The sequence below is a fragment of the Mustela erminea genome, chromosome 2, assembly GCF_009829155.1.
Source record: "Mustela erminea isolate mMusErm1 chromosome 2, mMusErm1.Pri, whole genome shotgun sequence".
Classification (NCBI taxonomy): Eukaryota; Metazoa; Chordata; class Mammalia; order Carnivora; family Mustelidae; genus Mustela; species Mustela erminea.
In genome coordinates, this window is record NC_045615.1 from 113961214 (window position 1) to 113985763 (window position 24550).

General features: G+C 38.4%; 1 protein-coding gene and 1 long non-coding RNA gene across 5 annotated transcripts in view; one reads left to right on the forward strand and one right to left on the reverse strand.

Moving 5' to 3' along the window:
• The window catches only part of KCNIP4 (potassium voltage-gated channel interacting protein 4), a 1139639-nt gene that overhangs the window by 518353 nt on the left and 596736 nt on the right, over positions 1-24550 (reverse strand). The gene's annotated exons all lie outside the window — the stretch shown is intronic.
• Positions 3005-7092, forward strand: LOC116584931. The gene is made up of 3 exons (XR_004283385.1): positions 3005-3231; positions 5548-5660; positions 6514-7092. It is a non-coding gene; the product is annotated as an uncharacterized LOC116584931 (long non-coding RNA).

The window sequence follows — 24550 nt, forward strand, 5'->3', positions numbered from 1 at the left end:
ACACTAAGCCTCAGAGAGTTTAAAATAGCAGGCTCAAGGTCATACCACTGGTGTGTGATAGGACCAAGTTTCAAACTCTGATTTGTTTAACTCAAAGCCCAATATTTATTTCCCCATTATGCTACACAGCTTTAAACAAATTAAAATCCAAACATTGGCACAAGTGGTTGTCAGCTGAGGAGTGAAGGTTATACCCAAAATGATCCTCCCCATCAGTTCCGTGACGTTTTAATCCATCCACCAACTCCTGTAATTTGCCACATGAGAAGTTTCCAAACTAGTAGTTAAATAAATTCCTGGATCTCCCTTCCTGCCATTTTACAGGATTGTTGTTACTTGAACACATATCACCTCTGGTCTCCAAAGGGGATTGTTCTATGTTTTTCTATTCAAAGGAACTCAGTGGAGCCCTTCAACTTGCCTGGTAAATGAAAGTCAATGGATCAGGTCCTTTGTGTTCCTATTTAAAATTGATGTCCTGGCAACAAAATAAAAAATAAACAAGTAGCACTATATCAGACTAAAAATCTTCTGCATCGCAAAAGAAACCATCGACAAATTAAAAGGCAGCCTACAGAATGGGAGAAAATATTTGCAAACCATATATCTGATAAAGGGTTAGCATCTAAAAAAAATATAAGAAATTCATACAACTCAATAGCAAAAAACAAACAAACAAACAAAAAACAAAAACAACGTGGCTAAAAAATGGGGAAGGTTTGTCCGAAGAAGACATACAAATGGTCAATAAGCACATGAAAGGCACTCAACATTATTAATTATCAGGGAAATGAAAATCAAAACTTCAATAAGGTGTTACCTCACACCTGTTAGGGTGCAAATGATCAAAAAGATAAAAGTACTGGCAAGGGTGTGGAGAAAAGAGAACTTTTGTGCACTGTCAGTGGGAATCCAACTGGTAGTGCCGTTACAGAAAACAGTATGAAGTTTCTTCCAAAAATTAAAAACAGAATTACCACATAATTCAGCAATTCTTCTTTTGGGTATATATCCAAAGGAAGCAAAATCAGTACTTCAATATCTGCACTCTCTGCTCTTTGATACATTACTCACAATAGCCAAGATATGGAAACAACCTAAGTGTCTGTGGATAAATAAATGAATGGAGAAATTGTGACACACACACATGCATGCACACAGGCAGGACTATTATATAGCCTTTAAAAAGAAGGTAGTCTGTGACAATATGGACAAACATGGAGGACATCATGCTAAATGAAACAAGCTGAGCCCTAAAAGATAAAAGCTGGATGATCTCACTTATATATGGAATTGAAAAAAAACTTGTATTAACAGAAGCAGAGAGTGCAACAGTGGTTATCAGGGGCAGGGTGGGAGGGTAAATGGGAAGATGCTGGTCAAAAGATACCAAGTTACAGTTTGTAGGATGCATAAATTATTGATAAATTTAAGGTATAGGGTGATGACTTTAGTTAATACTGTATTGTATAATTGTATAAGTATTGTATAATACTTAAAATTTGCTAAGAGAGATTTCTGGTGCTCTCATGAAAGTTAACTATGTAAAGAGATGGATGTAATAATTAGATTGACTGTAGTAATAATTTTCCTATGAATACCAAAATATCATACTTTACATCTTAAATACATACAATTTTATTAAAATAAAACAAGGAACAAGGTTGCTGTTCTTGGGCTGAGAACTATTTGTGGATGGGTTGTTAGTAAAAACTTCCAGAGCGAGGATTTTTCTACTGGGTCTGAATATTGTGTTCCCTTGGAACTATATTTTTCTTCCCAGAGCCTGTAGGTTTCCTTGTACATTGTTTACCTCCTAAACTCAGGTCTTTATGCTTGCAGTTCCCTCTATCAGAATGCTTATTCCCGGATAACTCCATGCCACGAATAAACAACTTTGTTTAGGTCTTGGCTCCAAAATCCCCATTGCAGAGAGGCCCTTGCTGGCTGTATTATGTGGAACACCATACTTCTTCCTAACCCTAGAGTCACCACCCTCTGAAAAGGTGCTATTTTTCTCCAAAGCACTTTCGCCACCTGACATGTATGTTTGTTTGCTCATCTAATATCTCCTCCTGCTAGAACATAATCTCCTGCCTATGAAGGCAGAGGTTTTTTTGTTTGTTTGTTTGTTTGTTTTTTGTTTTTTTTTTTCCATCTTGTTCACTAGAAAACCCTTGAACTTAGAATAGTGCCAGACACATAAAAGGCAGTGACTAGCTGTTGAATGGAGCATGTAACTGATACTCTCACCTTCCTTAAAAAATCCCCCTGCTCTCTGACTTATCTCCCAGGACCCCTTTCCCTATTACCTAGAGGGCTAGGTCTGCCTGTGGACACTTGTGAAGTTTCTGTAAACTCTCCTCAGAGGGCTCATACTGAGGAACGTACCCATAGCATGGTGGACTCCTGGTCCCTCTCTTTAAGATGAGTCATGAGTATTGCACACTGGAGTATCTTGACCATGTTCTTTTCTCAATATTTAATGTGAGTGGGATTTGTGGTTCCTGATGATGTGACCATGGAAAGCCATATAATGATGCCATCAGAGAAGGTGTCCCTGTGCCAAATACCTAAACACCAGTGGTACAGTGGGTGTGAAATATCTGGAGAGCATCCACTCCCATCCTTTGATTTTCAGCTGAAAGAACACCACAGTCTAAATATGTAAAGTGGCTTTGTCAATAACTCTTAGTTTCAAGTCTTAGCTTAGACTCAGATTTAAGCATTTGGCCAATATCTTTTATTCCTATTTAGCCTGACATCCCTTTGTAAGAGAGAAATATTAGAGTGACCAATAGAAAGAGGAGACCCGGTTACTGACTCCAGATCATTCATTCAAGTTAGACTCTGAAACTCAGTTTGCTATTCTTCAAAATGGAACCAATATACCTCCCTTGGGAGTATTATAAAGGTTAAATGCTGTACCAGTTGTCACACCTAAGCTCCATGAGCATATACTTTGCCAAGCATGAGGCTAAGCACACTGTGGTGGGGGGGGGGGGGCATCCTCATGTCCACTCCTTGGAAAAGATAAAAAATTTTGTTCTCACAGATGAAGGCATGGAGGCTTGAGAAGAGTTGCTAAATCACTCCACATCCCAAAGCATCAGAAGCCAGTGAGCCTGGTAGTTATGTACTGACTTTCAGGATATTCCCCATGTGAAGAACCAGGTATACACTAAGCATTCAATAAATGCTTCCCTGCATGAACATATACACATCACCAAGGTAAGTATCCGACACCTTATTAAGACTTTTAGAAAGGTGGTTTGCCCTTTTAGGATGGATGCAATTTTAGATGCAGATGCCCCTGCTCTGGAGTGGATGGATGGGGAAAGGGATGAGTATGAGGTCGAAGTGAGAGAAAAGAATGTTCTGATGACACTTTGCCAAAAGCTTCTACATGGCAATCTCTCAAGAAATTAATGAGAATGGTTAGAGGCAGATCCAGGTCTCACTGCTTAAAAGCAGGTTCAACAAAACAATTTGGGGAGTCACTCAATCTCTACTGCCACATGCAGGTTTCCTTGGCCTATCCCCAGAAAAATAAACACACTTAATTACAGACAATTTTACTCTTGTACTTCCGAGCATATCACTAAAGTGCAGTTTATTCAAAATCACCAGTTGTGGGCAGAAAGTTCTCAGCAATATGGCTTTTGGAAGGAAAATAATGTTTCCTTCCAAAATGAGAGATTAGGCTACCCTTTGATGAACTGAGGTAGAGAAGAAAGGGATTTTGCTTATTTGTGTCTTTTTGATTGCAGGTTAGGGATGGTATTAACTGGAGAGGATGGGAAGAAAGGCTTCTCCTTACCCTAGTCTCAAAGCCTCGATCAGTGGCCTGGTCAAAAATGAAACTTGATTCCATTTATTTCTGATCAATCATCATTTGTTAGATTTTTGGTCCAAGTACCATACAAGGTATGTGGCTAATAACAATCTTTTCCCTTGTCTTTGCAAAGTGTAAAATCTATTAAAACAAAATTTGATGGTTATAGCTCGTATTTTTAGGATAATCACTATTTGACAGAAGAGTGGACTGTGTACTTTGTATGAACTCTTTCACGGCATCCTAACATAAACCCTAGGAGTTGGGTGCCCTCTCCTTTCCACTGTCCTAGGTGAAACTGAAGAACAGAGTGTTTCATAGATCACACCAGGAAATATCCAACCCAGGATTTGAATTCAGCTCTGACCCCAAAGATCATGAACAGATAGTGTTTTAGGTACAACTCTAAATAACATAATCCGTGGTGGCATCTGGTGGGAACCTTGAAACTAATATGGAAAGTACCCACTTGGGCTTGAGTGGCAGTGGGAGGTAAGAGAATGGAACGAAGATCGACTTTATTGTTTGGGGCTTATACTGTGCAGATATTAGGCAGTGATTTTTTATTTTTATTTTTTTATCAGAAGGGCAGTCTGCATTGCATGACCACTGGAGAGTAAGACTAAATCTTGGCAGAGAATTCACCTGGAGCCTGGAAAATACTCAAAGCCAGCCAAATCCGTTGCTCCAATGCCTTCATGACATTTTTTTCCCTCATTTTTCAGGCTATTTCCCATTCTGACATGCAAAATGAGCACCATTTGCCTACCTCTAACTCATTTCCCTCCTTTGGTGGTTACTTGATCCAAAAGAAGCCTGGCTAAATCCCATGATTGAGTGAATAGGGAACACATTTGGATTTCCAAAATGAACTGAATTAAACCCATGCAGCAAGGCATCAGATAAAGAATTTATTTCAGTAATAATGTGAAGAAATAATGACCTCATTCATGGAAGTAGCAGGATAATGCAGAGGTTAGGAGCACACTGGAGGTTCATATCCCCATTTTGCCACTTTAGAGCTTCATCACTTTGGGGAACGTGCTGAGAAGCTCTTAGAACAGACACCAGTACCTTGTAAATGTTCAATATATGGTACCCATCATTGTTATTATTTATTGAGCCCTTGCTACATATCAAGTACTGTTCTAATTGTTTTCCATAAATTATCTCATGAAATCCACAGAACAACGCAATTAGCTTAATACTATTCTTATTCTCAGTTAACATGTGGATTAAAAAGAAGTAAGATATTTTCTGTTGAGTTGGGATTCTAGAGAATGCTCACATTCACCCAGCAGGACTATACCCATCTTCACCACAAGTAATATAGGAATAATTTATTCATTTATAATGCCTTGGCTTGTAAATCATTCATCTAAAGAAAATTACTATCAGGTATCTCTCTTGCAAATAATATATATATATATATATATATATATATATATATATATATGCATGTGTGGGTGTTTGTATATAAACATTGAAATAACTTTCCTGGGCACTGGTTTCTGAGAACATCTTGGTCACCTTCCCTTCTGGAACACTCCACAGAATGAAAGATATAATGATGTGTTAGTGTGTCATCAGACCATAGACTCTACTCAGGTTCAACTGCAGAGCCCTGTCATCTGCTGAGGAAATTCACCTTCAAGGACATAATTCTACTGCTCCATCAGCCTCATCATTCTCACCTGTGTATCACACTGCAGGTTCCATGACAAGAAAATCTCCACAATGGTAAAGAATCAACACCACTTGAAGCTTCATCAGACAACCTTGACCTCAGGATGAATAGCAGTGGCACTCTACTAAGTGTTTTAAGGTAATTAAGTGGAGGAACAATAGACCATGACTCAGAAACACTCTGAAGCTGTACTTTATTATTTTTTTAAGATTTTATTTATTTATTTGACACACAGAGAGAAATCACAAGTAGGCAGAGAGGCAGGCAGAGAAAGAAGGGGAAGCAGGCTCTCTGCTGAGCAGAGAGGCCGATGCGGGACTTGATTCCAAGACCCCGAGATCATGACCTGAGCCGAAGGCAGAGGCTTAACCCACTGAGCCATCCAGGTGCCCTGAAGCTGTACTTTAGGGCATCTCTATAGGACTAAAGAGAAATCGGAGGAGTTGTAGGTAGTAGTGATATTATCCGTTATCTGGCACTGGCAAGAGAGAACAGAGAGCTGCTCTACGTATATATTAACTGGTGGTGCTCAAAATTCAGTGTGCATCAGAATTACCTACAGATTCTCTTAAACGTGAATCCTCAGACCTTCCCCAGAGGTTCTGATTTAGTAGGTCTTGTGTAGAGCCCATGAATCTGCTTTTTAATCAAACATTCCAACAATTCTAGTGCACAGCTTCTCTGGACCACACCATGAGAAACACTGCATTCATCTGCGGCAACACTCTCTCCCAGTAAGGAACATAGCCTCCAGGGAGACGTTTCCCCAGCTTATTAAAAACTAGCCAAGAGTCACACCTATCCCAAACTCGACACGGTTAAGAATAGATAGGAGCTCCATCAGTTTCTCAAACTCTAGAAAGTTTTTTTCTCCTACTAGAAGTAAGATATTTTTAAATCATTTGTGAATAGACACAAGTTTCCATTCCATGTTGTCAAAGTATTTTTTGATGATTCATTCTCTGCGTCCCTTGCGACTTTCTTTCACCAGGGAGCTTCAGATGCAACGTAAATGGAGACAGGATTATAAACCTTTCCCCCCATCTCTGTCTTGCTACATAGTCTAGCTCCCTTCTCGAATCTATCCCTGGAACATCTTCCTTTTAGCTCCAAATGCAATCACCTACATGAGGGACAACATCGATATGCAGCCATATTAATAACCCAGCAAAGTGAAATAAATAGCAATTGATGGATGTGAACGTTCGGAAGCGTGAGCTGATTTAGATAAAGTAGATATTTTAGTTGGAGATCTAATAAAAAACAAAACAGCAGCCACATGGAGCCTTTTCCCATTATTCCACCGGGGATAATCTTTATCTACATCAATACTATAAAGTTAACAAAAGACACAAAGTTGTCTGATGCCTAATTCGTTTATTATGAAATTATCTAAAACTCAAATAATTGAAACAGGATTATTTATGTGATCATTAAACCCAGGGCAATTTCTACAGGATTTTAGTCCTGCTTAATGGAAATATGAGCTGCAGATACATATTCAGCCAGATTTCATTCCAAATATTCCTTCCAAAAATTATTCCTCATTATAGTTGATATGTTGTACTTCCTCACAATAATAGTGAATAAAAATTGTTTATCCTTTTATTTTATTGCACTCAAGAAAAATAAAAATATGAAAAATAATGCACAACAATTTCCTTGACAATTATTCATTTAACTTCAATGTTGTAGTTTAACTACTAACAACTCCAACTTAATCACTTTTTAATAACCTTGCTTTTCAACAAGAATATTTCACATATAATAGGCATGATATTCATATCATGCTAGAATCAATTGCACAATAATCAAGTATATGTTTTATAAGTATATGTTTTATGTGAAACATACATATGGACTTGCCCTTAGTAAGACCATATTGAAAAGAAAAATCATCAACACAATGGAAATGGAATTTATTAAATAACAGAAAGTAACCCAAAGAAGGAAAGATTAACTTCTATAGATAATGGAATACATGCTATGCTGAATTCATATACAGCCATTGACAGATTAAAGCACATTTGAAGAGTCATCAAGATAAGTCAGTCAAGTGTGACCTGCTGTTTTTGAGGACAGCACTTCTCTAGACTGTGACATGGGTACACAGAGTAGTTTCCTACTGCTGAATGGTCAATGATTACAAACTGAGTGACTTAGAACAAGACAAATTTATATTTCACAGTTTCAATGGATAAAGAGTGATAATAGGTGAGTTGAGCCCTCTACTCAGGGTTAAGTCAAAGTATAGGCTGAGGCTGTGGTCATATCTGAGGCTCTGGTGGGTCTGCTTTGAAACCGCTGGTTGTTCACAGAATTCATTTCCTTATGGATGCATGAGTGAGATCCCTATTTTCTCATAAGCCATAGGAAAGGGACCGCTCTCAGTTCCCTAAAACTGCTTTGGGTTCTTTGCTCTCTCTACAACATGGCAATTTTCTCTGTCACTGCCAGAGGGAGAATCTCTTTTAGATTTCTAATTTCACTGGCTTCTTTCCAGGAACTACTGGATTAGATTAGGCTCACCCAGCATGGTCTCTCTTAGGATGAGAAAACTCTGTTGAGCCTCTCTTCCTCTCCCAACCAACCCTCTACGTTGTTGTCAGAGTGCTAGAGTCAGGTGATTCTCCCACTTTGATTTTTAGTGGTTTCTCACTGAATGTAGAATGTAATCCCCAAAGGCACACAAGGTCCCTCCCACCCCTCTGAGGAGCTCTCCAGCCTCATATCCTAACAATCTATCTTCGTACCCCGTGTTCAAGTCAGGCTGAACTATCGCTTCAGCAGAACTGCCAGGCCGATTTCTACAACTGCTTCCTTTCCCTTCTGGGAAATTCCTATCCAACATTTAAGAATCAGCTTACAGGGGCACCTGGGTGGCTCAGCGGGATAAAGCCTCTGCGTTCAGCTCGGGTCCTCATCCCAGGGTCTGGGATCGAGCCCCACATTGGGCTCTCTGCTCAGCAAGGAGCCTGCTTCCTCTTCTCTCTCTCTGCCTGCCTCTCTGCCTACTTGTGATCTCTGTCTGTCAAATAAATAGATAAAATCTTAAAAAAAAAAAAAGAATCCGCATACATATTTTCACCTGAGTAGGATTTTTCAAAGGCCCTTCCTCAACAAAATTGACCCCTTTCTTTCTGCTTTGTACTTAACTATGATCCTTCCAAGATTTATGAGCTGGTTGACATACTGTTTACTTTATGAAGCGAGTGCTTGAGAGGAGGAATCATGTCTGCCTTTCTGTCCTCAGTACTTATCCATGTGACTGAAAATACATTAGTTGATCAGTAAAAGTTAAAGTCAGGGAGGGCAGGAAGGAGGAAAGGAAGGAAAGAAGGGAGAAACTAAAGGCATGCTCTCTGTAGAGCAGGTCTTAAGCCAAACCCATAACCCTCTAGTAAAGAATCACCATATCTTGAATCTCACCATTAATGTTTTAATTCTTCACATTGAGTATTCCAGGTGTCCTGAAAAGAACTGAAATGGTAGAAAACATTAATCTCTAACACCTTGGTGTGAAAGAGTTTCGTTCATCACTGCTGTGCAGGAAAAGTGAGACCACTGACAACCTGGCAACTTGATGCCTGATGTCACTAATGTATGAAAAAGGAGATATTTTAAGAGCCCGTTTGTTCGCAAGGATGAAGCTCATCCAATGGAATAGCTAGTCAACTGGAAGATTCAAGTGATTCTAAAACAATCCAGGAGGTCTAAGACAATCACTATCCACAAATTGCACTTCCCCCTTATTTTTTATTTTTATTTTATATTTTTTTAAGATTTCATTTATTTATTTGTCAGAGAGAGAGAGAGGGAGAACACAAGCAGGCAGAGTGGCAGGCAGAGGCAGAGAGAGAAGCAGGCTCCCTGCTGAGCAAAAAGCCTGATGTGGGACCCTGGGATCATGACCTGAGCCAAAGGCAGTTTCTTAACCAACTGAGCCACCCAGGCATCCCATTCCCCCCTATTTTTTAATTAAATTTTTACTCTATTGAACATCAAAATTTGTTTTCATGAAATAATTACTTCCTAGCCACTCCCTTATGGATTGATGCAGCCTCCCAAGTTATTAAAGCAACTCTGTAGTGTCGAGCTGTGGCACCGGCAACAACTAGCTTAGGGTTTCCTATGTCCCCTTTCCCTAGGAACCCACACTGCCCCACATGGTATTCTCACAGTTGACATCAATTTGTTCTGATGAGCTGCTCTGGCCTTCACACTTTGGGGATGGTCAGCCATTTAAGAGACACTGAAAAGGTGGCTCAGTGTTCCTGTGGGATGGAAACGTTTGTCATTAACAAGAAGAAAAATTGGCTTCTTATCTAGGTATTGAGTATTCATATTGTTTGTACAATATCTTGGCTTTGATCAAATTCAATTGAGATGCCAACAGTCCTTTTTTCATAATTTTTAAACCCTAATTATTTCAGCATAGAGTTAGTCAACACATTTTTATTAATGATCATAGGAGTCATTCAGATTAATTAACATAAAACCATAAAACTATACTTGCTATTCAGTGACCAAAGAAAAAAAAATTAATCATTTTTCTATGACTCTCTTTTCTTTGGAGGGAAAACACCACACACACACACACACACACACACACACACACACACACACACGAATTCATGGAAGAAATCAAATAGGCAAATACGTATTTTCATCAACCAGGTTTTTTTTTTTCTTTTTGACAATTAGATAATTTCAACAACCTAGTAAGTAAGCAGACATTCATTCCTATTATACATATCATTAAAGGTATAACTATCAAAATCAGTAAAGAGCCGATATGTGTGAGTATTTATTGTTAGAACTTGTATATCCAAATGAGTCTTCTACACTTCAGAGAAGCCTTGTTGAGAAGTTATGAAGAGTTTCCATTGATGCTGCCCTTGCTCAAACATTTTGGAGCTCCCCTTTTGGGAATTTCCTTTAAATTCTGGCTGCCCTCAGGCCTAAGCCCTTCAATCCTCTGCACCAGTGAAAGTGAGAACGAATGGCATTTTTAGATCCATATCCTTATTAGCAGGCTTCTCTGAAAAAGGTGAGTGGCCCTAATGGTGGAGGCCCATGGGCCCTGGATATGGGATGAGCATCTTGGCAGCTATTGGAGCTTCACATGGTAGCTTAATTCTCTCACTTCACCATGCATGTCATTTGTGACTCTCCATCAATGGAGAGCTCCTGAAGCTTGCAGTTATTGGCCAGAGTCCATCTGCAGATTATTTCCATGTGCAGGAAATCAATAGAACCTGGAGTCTGCCTCAAGCCTACATTTATCCTCACTATCGTGAGCATGGAAAATAATGCAAGCTTTCCCCAGTTCACAAGAAAGGCATAACCCCTTCTCATCACATTTTGACTATATTATACCATGGAAACAGCATCACCAATAAGGAAGCTATGCAAGAGAGAGAGTAGATGGATATACAGGCAGCTTGGCTATTTTTCATCGGCTTATGCAAATGTTTGCTAGGAAAGAAGGCTGACATTCATGGTTAAAATAAACCTTTTGTGTTATCATTGAACTTCAATTATGTACTATCTTTGCTAACATTACCTGGCATAATTATAAGTTCACAGCATCATCATGAATCAGAGTGATCCTAATATTAAATTTCTTGCTACTAAGGGTAGAAATGAGCCTCTACAATTCTATTCTACTTGGAAAAGGCATCTTAGATTCATCACTCACTTAAGCTCCTGACTTTGTTTGAAATGGGGTTTTGAAAAGGTCATTTTTCTGTATATTTTATCAGTTATTTACTTTTATATTTTGGGGGACTTATCCATTGTGTATCAAAGTACTTTGTTACTGTTACCACCAAATAGTGGAAGGAAAAAATAACACACTATTCTTTGCCTTTCCTTCTTTCTAAAACCCTGTTACTTTTGTACTGCTCTTTGATATGTATCCTTAGTAACTGCAAGTTTATACATGAACTTGGGATTCATTTTGTTAAAGAGTCTGGGCAGAAAAAGGAGTTTGTTTTTCTCTTCATAAACTTAATCCTGTGACTTTACAAGGTTAGCAAAAAACCCTCACAAGCTTATATATTTTTCTGAAAACCAGGAATATGAGAAGTCACTCAATCAAGAACTGTTTAGAAAAAAAAATTATATTTAAACCATAAATAAGCTATGCAGAAAACAACATAATTTCTCCTGTTTAAAAAAATGAACTCTGGAATATTATGAATTTGATCATGGCTGTGCACCCCTGTGCATTCCTGGAAGCAATGAAGTGCAAGTTCAAGCAGATGGCATACCAAACCAATCTGAAGTTAGATCAGAAAAAATATATATTCAAGTACATTCAGGGAGGTACACCTTCCAATGTGGTACTTGGGGTCTGCTCTCTTCACAGGCCAAAGGAGGGAAAGGTCAAAGATAACCCTGTCTGCTTCCCAAGATCTACCAGGTGCTGCTCATTCTTCAAACCTTCAAGTTGGCTTTAGCTATAGCTTTGATCCGGTTCCACATGCACGTAGCTGGATCAGTCAAATCAGAAGTAAGGACAGACTCAAGGAGCAGCAAGTCAACAGACAGATGAACGCTATAGCTGGGATGAGGCTTGCCTGAAGCCCCGCTGCGATTTTCGGATCCATTTGTAACTAGTTTTCCCCTTGTATCTAAATCCACAGTTTACCTCTAATACCTGCTTCTTGGGTACCAGGATTCTTTGTTGTTGTTGTTTAGAAAGTCCTGAAATGCCGGCTTCCTCTCTCCATCTCTCGAGATTGCCTTTCCCTGGATGTCCTGCTATGGTAATCTAGCTATCCACCCAATATGAGCCCCATTACTTCATACTAAATTTGCCTAATCCTTGAATTACCCAGTAACCTGTTAAGCATAGGCCACATGAGACAATCATATCCCCATCAAGGTGAACTATTCTCTACCCACAGTGAAGTCAGAAAAGCATTACCTTCTACCACCTACACAGGTATATCAGATACACATAGGCACACAAACATCAGTTAAAAGTCTGGGCCACAGCCATCCATCCATTTTTGTTAAGAAAATAATCCCTTTGGGGCACCTGGGTGGCTCAGTGGGTTAAGCCGCTGCCTTCGGCTCAGGTCATGGTCTCGGGGTCCTGGGATCGAGTCCCGCATTGGGCTCTCTGCTCAGCAGGAAGCCTGCTTCCCTCTCTCTCTCTCTCTCTGCCAGCCTCTCTACCTACCTGTGATCTCTCTCTGTCAAATAAATAAATAAAATATTTTTTTTAAAAATCCCTTTGAGTGTTTTTTTTTTTCCAAGAATGTTTGTGACATATTAATGGATGACAAAATCAACTCAATGAGTTCATGATCCACAATTTTAAAAATGGAACATTCTAGGATAGAATTGAGTACACTAGTGTGTATGGATGGAATGGAATGGAATCTATTTTTTAAATATTTATTTATTTGAGAGAGAGAGAAAAAGAAAAGAGAGAGAGAGAATGTGGAGGGAGGAGCAGAGTGAGAAGGAGAGAGTCCTCAAGCAGACTGCCCGCTGAGCACAGAACCCAGTGTGGGGCTCAATCCCCTTAAGATCATGACCTGAAGTGTGTAAACCTGTTGATTAGCAGACCTGTACCCCTGGGGATAAAAATATATGTTTATAAAAAATAAAAAATTTAAAAAAAAAAAAAAAAAAAAGATCATGACCTGAGCCAAAATCAAGGGCTTAACCAACTGAACCACCTGGAATCAACTTTTTAGGACAGGATAGGATATGTAATATTCAGAAGTAGAAAGGTTTAGTAGTATTTTATGAAATTCTTTTCTAATCATGTCCATGTGTGTTCTGGGTCATGGTAAAAAATATATATATACTTCTTACTATAACTCAAGATCAAATATTTCTATAAACCATATATTAGAGTACTTGGAGAGTAAGCCATTGTAGCTACAAAACACCTTAATGAAATGACAACTTTGTAACCTGAAATAGATCACACACTAAACTCGTCCTTCCTTATAGACACAGAGACAAGTGTAATTTCATCTGATAAGCTTGTTGTTTTCAAGAAAGCAAATAAGCAGGACCCTGAAGGATTGGGAATCTGGATGGATACAATCTTACAGCAAGATAAGACATCATAAAGCCTGTGTCTGAACAGTATAGGTTTTGGCCTAGAGGTGGCTTGGGAGGCAGGGGCTGGTGGAGTCGGGGCACTTAGAGCCTGGGAGAGTGAAATGCTGAGACTGAAGGAAGGGACTTGGTGAAGGGAGCTCCACATATGCAATGCCCCTGTTGGTAGAGTCATATTCAACCAGTGTTGGGGGAGAACACTGATGCTAATACCTTACGTCTGTCTGTATGTTCAATTTTTCAGAGCATTTCCACACATACTATTTTATTCCCATGATTAGGGCTGGAAGGAGGATGAAACAAATCCGGCACTTTAGGTGCAAACTTTAAGGGGATGCTCATTCTCAGGGTCCTTCACATATTCTGTGCACTTTGCTCAGCTTCCCCTAGTCCAGGCCCTTTTCATGAGAACAGACATTATTAATTCTGTGTTAGATATGAGGAAGGTTAATCACATGGGATTTAAGTACAGGAGTCATAAAGAGCATTGAATTTGGGTTTAAACACTTGTCCCCCTACCTCCTAGAAAAAGTGCATTTTTTAAAAATCTACCTCAGGCAACCTCAGTAAAGACTTTTTCTGCATGAGTTTGAAAAGCAATAAGTTGGCAAGATAAAGAACCATACTATACTTGTTTGTTATGAAGTGTTTGTTCAGAGAAAAAGAATAGCAAAATCCAGCCAGCGAGCTTTCAGCCTTGGAGTCCTGCGTTAAGTTTGAGGCCCTTCCATTTCAGAAAGATGCAGACAGATAAGAAACCATTTAGGGAATGATAAAAAAAAATGATTAGAGAAAAGAAAGGTTTGATTTATGAGGCCAGATTAAAGGAGATAAATGCCTATTCCTTAGCTAACTGACAACCAGGGGACAGGATAAGAATCTACAAGTATTGGAAGGATATAAATATGGGTGATACAGATGACTTCTAAGTATGTACAAGACAGAACCAGCAGGGATGGATGAAAACAAAAGGCGAAACTACAGACGGTAAGGAGTTTTTGCAAGAGAATTCATTAAGTTAAGGAGTAAAACATAAAAGAAGGAAGAGAAAGGGAGGAGAATTAAAAAAAAAAGAGCAGGGGTATGAGGAAGAAGTACAAAAGAAAAAGAGAAAGCAAGAAGAAGGGAGGGAAAGAGGAGAAACAGAGAAAGAAGGAGGGTAGGAGAAGGAAAGAAGGAAGGATGATGCATAGATGAATAGAGGGATGATGGAGAGAAGAAAGAAAGGAAGGAAGGAATGAAGGAAGGAACGGAGGAAAGGAGGAAAGAAAGAAGGATGGAAGGGATAAAGGGAAGATAAGAAATTTCAAATCCTCCCACTGCTTTCATATATTTCTTTATAAAGTACACCAGCAAGACTGATATTGGTTTTTGAATATATTTTTAATATGAAAGTCATGGATCACTATAATATTTTTCATAAATAGATGCTTATTTGTGATTTGCTATAAATAGAATCCGCAGAACATAAGGAATGCTTCTGTAAAAGAGCTCTGTTTGGTGCGGGCGACAGAAGTTACCAAAGAAACAGAAAGAAAGAAAGAAAGAAAGAAAGAAAGAAAGAAAGAGAGAGAGAGAGGAACTCTGCCTTATTCTACCATACCTAATAACAGTATATTAAAAAAAAAAATAGATTCCTGGCAGGTCTCAGGCAGAATGAACATCTTCCCAGGAACCCGAGCCAGACAAGAAGATGGCATCAACACCCTACCTCAGGGGAGAAGGTTGTCACTAAATCAAAAGCAGACGGTAATGGGGAGTTGAAGTAGGTGTGTAAAGCCATTACTGCTATTAAATTCAGGGCCTGGGCACAGGGAACTTGGCAACCTTTGGCTAGCCTGTTATACATAACAGTTACCGTAATCGAAATTGAATTATAACAGTACCTTGGCACATATCCTTCTTTAAAAATCCAACACATAATAATGCTATCAAAATAAAGGTATCTGGAAACAACCGATAGTCCAATTGTCTCTTTGTAGCTGGCATCTGCCTTCTTGTACAGTCCTTCATGGTTTTTTCCTCTATCATAGGCTGCTGAAAGTCAGGTGCTCCTCTTTGGTGAATCACAAGGTTAACATATACTGAGCATCAACTTGGTGCCAAAAATTATGGCAACACTTCCCCTTTTATAACCTCCTATGAAGTTGAGATTCATATCCTCCATTTGACAGGTTAAAAACCTGAGGTCAAAGAATTTCAGTAATTTGCCCTAAATCGCTTAGATAGTAAGAGAAAAAGCCAGGAATAAATACAATTCCAGTCTGCTTATATCCAAAGTGTTTCCACTCTACCTAACACTTAGCAAGTTGCCCACTGCATAACACATAGTGAGCACTCCATTAAGATGTGCTAAATGGAATTGGAGGATATTGAAGGTATAATTGAGATCTGGAAAGAATCTGCAACAACTTTGGCCATGAGTTGGGGAGGAACTGCCAGATCTTCACCAACTATTGAATTATGTATGAACCAACTGTGGTCACATCTATATGATGGCATTTCTTAAGAACAAAGTATCTTCCGTCTTCTTTGGTACTTCTCTTACCACAAAATGTACTAGATTTCCTCAGTGTCATTTAAACAGGAAATGGGCCTAACATCTTGATTATTTCAATAGATGCTGAACTTTTATAACAACCTACAGAATCACCTCATGTCTCATAAGATACTATGCTGACTGAGAAATAAGACTGACAATCAATATCTAGTATTTCACTACATAACTATAAAAATACTGTTTATGAGCTCTTAAGGGAATTTTTTTAAATTTTATTCATTTATTTGACAGATAGAAATCACACGTAGGCAGAGGCAGGCAGAGAGAGAGAGAGAGAGAGAGAGAGAGAGAGAGAGGAGGAAGCAGGCTCCCTGTTGAGAAGAGACCCCGATGCGGGGCTGGATCCCAGGACCCTGGGATCATGACCGAAGCTGAAGGCAGAGGTTTTAACCCACTGAGCCACCCAGGCGTCCCTCCTAAGGGAATATTTATACTTAGCATAGAAGACCCAGTCCCTACACTTACAAAGCTTATAATTCCACTGGGAGACAAAATATAAATGCATAAGAAGATAAGTAAAGTTTAAATAGCCATTTGAGATGTTTCTTTCCAATAGATTTCATTCAACTTCTATTTATGGGATACCATTTACACTCCAGGACTTAAGGCATTGGCAATTTAAAAAAAAAAAAAAAAAAATGTTGGGATCATCTCTCAAGAACCCTACAGGCGAACAGGGGAGAAAATTCACTAACACACAGTTCCAACATAACATGATTATTGCTTTAGAGAAGGCATATGATTCTAAGGAATGCAGAAGAGAAAATCTTTGATTGTGCTGACAGTAGGCCTGATGGTTTTATCAAGGAAAACTTCATAAGGAGGTAATAAGGCCCAAGCTCAGTCTTGAGCAATGAATATGAGTTTTCTAGGCTGACAAGAAAAAGTGCTCCAAGAAGAAAGAACTTTATATACCTGTTGATGAAGGTATAAAGATAGAAGAATGGGGCAGATTGTGGCAAGAAAGTCTTATTAATAAAATTACTAATATTTAACGAGAAGAATGGCATAAATATTACCAAAATTTTTGATTTCAGGTTTTTTTTTTTTTTCAGGCCCACTTTTTTTGTTGTTGTTTTAATATTTTATTTATTTATTTGTCAGAGATAGAGTGAGAAAGAGCGAGCACAGGCAGACAGAATGGCAGGCAGAGGCAGAGGGAGAAGCAGGCTCCTTGCCGAGCAAAGAGCCCGATGTGGGACTCGATCATCGGACGCTGGGATCATGACCTGAGCCGAAGGCAGCTGCTTAACCAACTGAGCCACCCAGGCGTCCCACAGGCCCACTTTAAATGTCAATAAATACTATGATAAGTTCAAGGCCACCTCACGTAGAATTTGACCATCCCAACCAACCATATTGCAACATTCCCTTCTTCGCTATAGGAGAACTTATTAAAAGCAATGTATTCAGGGGGGCCTGGGTGGCTCAGTGGGTTAAAACCTCTGCCTTCAGCTCAGGTCATGATCCCAGAGTCCTGGGATGGAGGCTCTGCTCAGCAGGGAGCCTGCTTCGCTCTCTCTCTCTGTTTGCCTCTCTGCCTACTTGTGACCTCTGTCTGTCAAATAAATAAATAAATAAATAAATAAATAAAATCTTAAAAAAAAAAAGCAATGTATTCAGACTACATAAGTCAAAGCATATCTTCCTGTTTGGGTTGACATATCTAATATATGAGGGCCATTATTAAGATTTCATAAAACATCTATTATGTAATTTGGGTGCTCAGCAATGTTCAAGAGCATATTCACTTTTTGGAAAGACTAATTCTAATGGCAGCAGAGGCATCATGAGACATTTGATTAACATAAAACTCAGAAGTGAGAATCCTTCCTTTTAAATGCACCATTATAAAACTGGATAAATTGGTCAGCATGGATATGTTACAGAAATTTCTGAATCAGAGTCAGTCTTAACATCTCAGGAATACTGCTGTGAAGTACTCATTTGAAGCACTGCCTATAAGAAGCACAATAGAATCAAAGTTATAAGAAGTACCGACAATAATGTTTATGGCCACAGAATTCTGATGATGAGAATTCCAGGAGTCAAACAGTTGCACTATACCAAGTACAGGGCAATTAGAAGATAAACTAGAAAGCCGAAGGATGGCATTCATTTTGTCAATTTCTAAGGTTAAGGAGAGCTGTATATATTAACTCTCTTCAAGTGAAAATAAGGAATAATTTCACATTTAATCTGAACAAATTTAGCTCGAACCTCATAGAACTCCACATGAATGGTTTTCAACCAAAATGTGACATCTTTAAAGAGGAGCCAGCTCTACAGATTCCTCTTCCAACGTAATCAAAGTTGTCATTGAACTTGGTCACTCCTACTTCCAGTGAATGATTATCCTTTGGAAATGAATTTTAGCAGAATCTCCCCACTCCATTCTCAGCAGTGTCTTTACTTCTCCCTGTTTCTTTTGTTGTTTTTTGAAAAGAACCTATTTTATTTTATTTATTTATTTTTTTTGAGCTGTGACTTGCACACCATTTCTAGCAGAGCTCAGTTGCCAGACACCAAGTGGCTAGTTCAGAAAACTAAAAAGTGTCCCCTCAAAGTCAAATATAATCAGGCACTACAATGAAATTCAATTAACTCTTGATTTGTTCCATGTCGTATTCTCCGATGGATTTCTCTATTTCCCCAATTCCTAATAATCTGACCTGGTTTCTCTGTAAGACTGTATCCTGTTCCTTGTTGGTGGACAGAATCTCTCTTTTTGACTCCCTATCACATGCTCTGACTGCAGTCTTATTGTTTCTTCCTCCTTTGGCTATAACCAGTATTCATGGATATTTTCCCTTCCTGAACCCAATAGGTCATGGTTTTGATTTCACAGGTTATGCCCAGTGCCAACTTAGAGTAATTGCTTTTAATGTTCATTTCCCACAAAATGTTTTTAAAATTGTTTTTCATCTTTCCTCTTTTTCTTTCTTTCCCTCTCCTTCCCCACTCTTTCTCTCTCCAAACACACACAGGCACTTTTACCACACTATTAAAAACCTATGTATATCATCACTAAGAATTTCACCTGTTATTGTAGAGATTGTATATTTCATAATAATATGTAGTCTGTACACAAGAAATCCTCCTGTTTCTATTGTAGAGAGTGTGTATTTCATAGTAATACATAAAGTCTGTACACAAGAAATCCTCCTGTTTCCCATTCCTGGAAATTGGAGCCCAACAGAGCATGAAAAAAATCTGAGGGCTCATTCATCCATTTATTCACACAACAGATATTTATGGAATGTCTGATAGGTCTTAAGCCTGCTACTAAGTGCTATTCTTTTTTTTAATATTTTATTTATTCAGGGGTGCCTGGGTGGCTCAGTGGGTTAAAGCCTCTGCCTTCAGCTCAGGTCATGATCCCAGGGTCATGGGATCGAGCCCGCATCGGGCTCTCCGCTCAGCGGGGAGCCTGCTTCCCCTCTCTCTCTGCCTCCCTCTCTGTCTACTTGTGATTTCTGTCTCAAATAAATAAATAAAATCTTTAAAAATATATATTTTATTTATTCATTTGACAGACAGAGATCACAAGTAGGCAGAGAGGCAGGCAGAGAGGAGGAGTGTTAATGCAGACCAGTTTATTTAAAGAAAAATGGAATCATAAATTATAAATCTGATTGCTCCATTTCAGAAAATGCAACATATTGTAAAATCCATTGAGGATCTATATTAACCTCTCTGTTGCTACCAGGCACAGTAGATATTAAAAGCTAATTAATATGGTATGCTATAAGGAGCAGAATCCAGGGATTCTGATTGTTTATTGTTAGCAGAACCGAAATTTCCCACTATTTACCTATAGCCATTCAATTCTAGCAGTTTTATTGTTATGACTCCTATTTTATATCTCCAGCTCATAAGTCTCTGCACTCCAAATTTCTTTTCTATCTCAGTGCAAGTCCCCTCCTCTGGAATATCTCAGAGACATCTCAAACATGACATGTCTAAAAGAGAACTCTCAATTTTACCCTTAATCCTCCCAATCATTATAATGGTTCCATACAGTAGCTCACAACAGAAACCCAGGCACTGTAACCTTGACATGGTCTTGACTCCATCTTTCCTCTCTCCACTCTCATCCAACCCTTAATAAGCCCTACTGAGTCTTCACCCAAAATAAATCAAACTCTTCTCTCCATCACCTGTAATGCATTCATTGCATTAATAATGACTCCTATTACCTCTTGTCTCTAGTATTGAACCAGTTCCTTTATGTCCTCTTGTTTTCTTCTCTTATTCTTTCCAATCTGAAGAGATTTCTTGAAATACATATTGGATCATCCTACTCCTTAAAAGCGGCCAGTGGCTTTTCATTTTATTTAGAGTAAAATTTCAAATCCTTTCATGGCTTTTCAAGTATCTGTAAGCCCTCTTTCCTAGTTCCTACAATGTTCCAGCCTCACTGACGGTTGAGTTCCTGCAAAACAAGTTCTTTATCTGCTCAGAGCCTTTGCACATGTTTCTTCTTCCTGAAATCCTCTTCCCTCTCACTCTTTCCATTGTTGGTTCTCTGTTCAAATAATATTTCAGATAATATCTCCTCAGAGAGAACTTCTCTGACCATGCTATTTAAATAGCTATTCCCTCAACCTCATCGAAACACACAATTCTTCAGTTTTTCATATTTTATTTGATTGTTTCTTAACTCTTTGTTTAAAAGGTTTATTTATGTATTTGAGAGCATGTACACCAAGTAGAGGGGAAGAGCAGAGAGAGAGGGAAAAGCAGAGTCCCTGCTGAGCAGGGAGCCCCGATGCAGGGCTCAATCTCAGGACTCAGGATCATCCCAGGATTTAGGACCAGAACTGGAGCCAAAGTTAGACTCTTAACCAACCATGCCACCTAGGTAACCCAGGATTGTTTATTAACTCTTCACACAATAATACTTCCCTTTATTTGGGTCTTATTTACCTTCCTCCCTACAATATAAACTTTTTTAAGACAAAGACTCTGACTCTCTTGCATGCCATCGTATCCCCAAGGACCAGTATGGAGCAAAACACTTATAATATTATGTGTTGAACAGCAAATACAATAAAATAATTAAAAACAAATAAACTCAATGGGCCTAACTGAGCATCCACTCTCTGCACAGCAGTATATCAATGTATTCACACACCACTGATATTCATAATAGCACTGTAATGTCCATGGTCTTATTCCTATTTAGCAAGGAAAATAAGTTTCTCAAAGTGTTAGTATCATTTTCAGATATTAACCTAAGTTCCTGAATCTAATTCCAGTGCTTCGCTTTGTTTATATTCTATAATATCAAAACCATTGTTTAAATTAAAAAATTGTTTTAATTTAAGAAAAGTTTCCACCTCTTGCTGATATTTCATCATAAAATTCCACCTCTTGCTGATATTTCTGTAAGGTAAGTAATTCTTTAATCAGGGAAACAAACAAACAACATACACTGTCATTCTCTTTTGAAAACAACAACAAAACAAATTTTTAATAAAATTTTATTGAATTTTATTTATTTGAATTTTATTTTTGTTTTGAAAACAAAAATAAGCAAAGCTAAACAAAAACCTCATCAATAATAATCTCCTATATAAGCCTGCCACAGTAAATTAAAGATAGGTTAAAGAGAGAGACTGGATCCTTCCAGCAGCAAGACTAATGGCTGGTGGACAAAAGGCAAAAGCAATCACCTGCTTAATCTTTAATAATTCCGTCCAAAAACCTTGGAGCTTTTTAAACTACTACTTTATTATATTGCTTTAGAAATAAACTGCAGAAAATAATAAAGGCATTATATTCCTAAATGTACTACAGCTGTGACAGGAAGAGTTTGTAATCTAACTACCCTCTGTTTGGTGCAAAACCAGTTCAGGAAGGCAGCCACATGAGCTCATCTTTCTTTCATCCAACAAACAGTCATAGATCATCTGGTAGGCAAGCAGCGGCATTGTGGTTTAGAGTCTGGATTCTGGAAATCAAGAGTTCAAGTCTCCTCAGCTTTGTACAAGTTGTGTGACATTGACAAATGACTGTTTCCTCATCATTAAAACTGGGTTGACATAATGACTATCTCATAAGGTTGTGATGAGGAATAAAAGACAAAATGGGTAAGATGTGTAGAAAGATCTCAAAAAAAATGTTAGATTGTTGGGGCGCCTGGGTGGCTCAGTGGGTTAAGCCGCTGCCTTCGGCTCAGGTCATGATCTCAGGGTCCTGGGATCGAGTCCCGCATCGGGCTCTCTGCTCAGCAGGGAGCCTGCTTCCTCCTCTCTCTCTCTGCCTGCCTCTCTGCCTACTTGTAATCTCTCTCTGACAAATAAATAAATAAAATCTTTATAAAAAAAAAAAAAATGTTAGATTGTTGTCACAGAATAATGTGCCCTGAAGAGCAAAAGTTCAAGATACCTTGCATCTTGAGAATATAAATTTTAGGGGAGGGTAAGTGGATAGCTGGTGGAGTAAATGGAGTTAAGGAACCTTCGGTCTTTTAAGGATAAACTGTGCCCCTTCCACATTTTTTTAAAATAGTTTTACTGAGGTATAATTTGCATAATATAATTTACATGTACCTTGAATGACTTTTAGCAAATTTACAGAGTTGCACAACTATTGCCAAAATCCAACATTAGAACATTTTCATCATGGGGTGCCTGGTGGCTCAATGGGTTAAAGTCTCTGCCTTCAGCTCAGGTCATGATTCCAGGGTCCTGGTATCGAGCCCCACATACCAGGCTCTCTGCTAGGCGGGGAGCCTGCTTTCCCCCACTCTCTGCCTGCCTCTCTGCCTACTTGTGACCTCTGTCTGTCAAATAAATAAATAAAATCTTTAAAAAAAAAAAAAAGAATATTTTCATCACTGCCCAAGATGCCTCATGCCTATTTGTAGTCATTACCTTTCACACCCTTAGCCCCAGGCAACCACTAATTTATTTTCTCTTTCTGTAGATTTGACTGTTCTAGATATTTCATGTAAATTGGCACATACAATATGTAGCCTTTGTGTCTGGCTTCTTCATGTCACATGTGAATGTTTACACTGTGGTAGCACAAACCAGTACATGGTTTCTTTTTACTGTTAAATAGTATTCAGTGCTATCAATGTACTACATTTTGTTGCTCTATTCCCCAGCTGACTGACATTCGAGTTATTTCCATTTTTTGACTTACATGTAATGCTACTGAAAACATTTGCACAGAAGTCTTTTTCTAGACTTGTGGTTTCATTTCTTTTGGGTAGATTCCTAAGACTCCCCCTTCTCCATCTGCCCCTCACAGACAGCTTATTGGGGAGAGGAGAAGGGTTCTGATTCCATCCGCCAGTTACCACTGAGTGGTCAGCTCATACAATGACATGGAAAAAAATACATCAATTTTTGTCTCTGCCCTTTCTTCCCCTGAGTCTCTTTGTGACCTTGAGAGAGAACTCTAACTTTCCATACTAAAGTATCTCCATTCAGGAACCAACAGAGAAACCAGATGTTCCTTGAACTGTCCTTTCCCCTAAAAAGCAGATGATACTTTTAATTACTAGATAATTAAAAAGCAATACAAAAAAATACAATTGATGAATCATCTCCCTTGCCTCTGACATTTTCTGGGGCTGGGCACTTTATAGGAGGCCAGTGATGGTTACAAAAGAATGATACAGAAAGTGAATGATAAAGTATCTGGACCCTCTTATTGCACATAGAATCCACAATTCACAAGCTGATACTCTAAATAAATGTCCCATTTGCTTTTGAGGTTCTTCCTGAATATCACTCTATTTCTCTGAGCATATTTTGCTAAGACAGTCATTTCACTCAAAGTTAACTGTCCATAAAACAAACATTACTATAACAGAATAGGTAGATTATTTTATTAAGCATTTAAAGATATATAAATCCAAGTAATAAGCTTTACCTTCAAACCCATCATCTCAGTGACTATACACTTTTTTCATTCTTTCTGACATTGCTCAGAGCAAAGATCTGGGATATTTTACTTTGGAATTGCCCTTCAAGCTAGTGGCATAGTTTTATTTTATTTATTTTTTTTCAAATTCATTTTAAGCCTTATTACTAAATGCTTAATACATACCAAAAATATAAAGAATAATAACATTAACATGCATCTACCAATCACAAAGCTTTAAAATAAATAATTGAGTACTGGTATTCTGGAGCATACTTATTCCTCATGCATATATTTATGCTTTTCTACATATATATGTTGTCCTATGTAATTTATGGTATTGTCTTTTTTCAGGTATAAATATATATGTAGATAAAACTGTATTATATTATTCCTCATCGACATGGTATTTTCACTCAATATTAGCTTACTTATCCACAGTGATATGTGAATCCTACTTCATAAATATTCACACTGCAGAATATTACATTAAAAAATA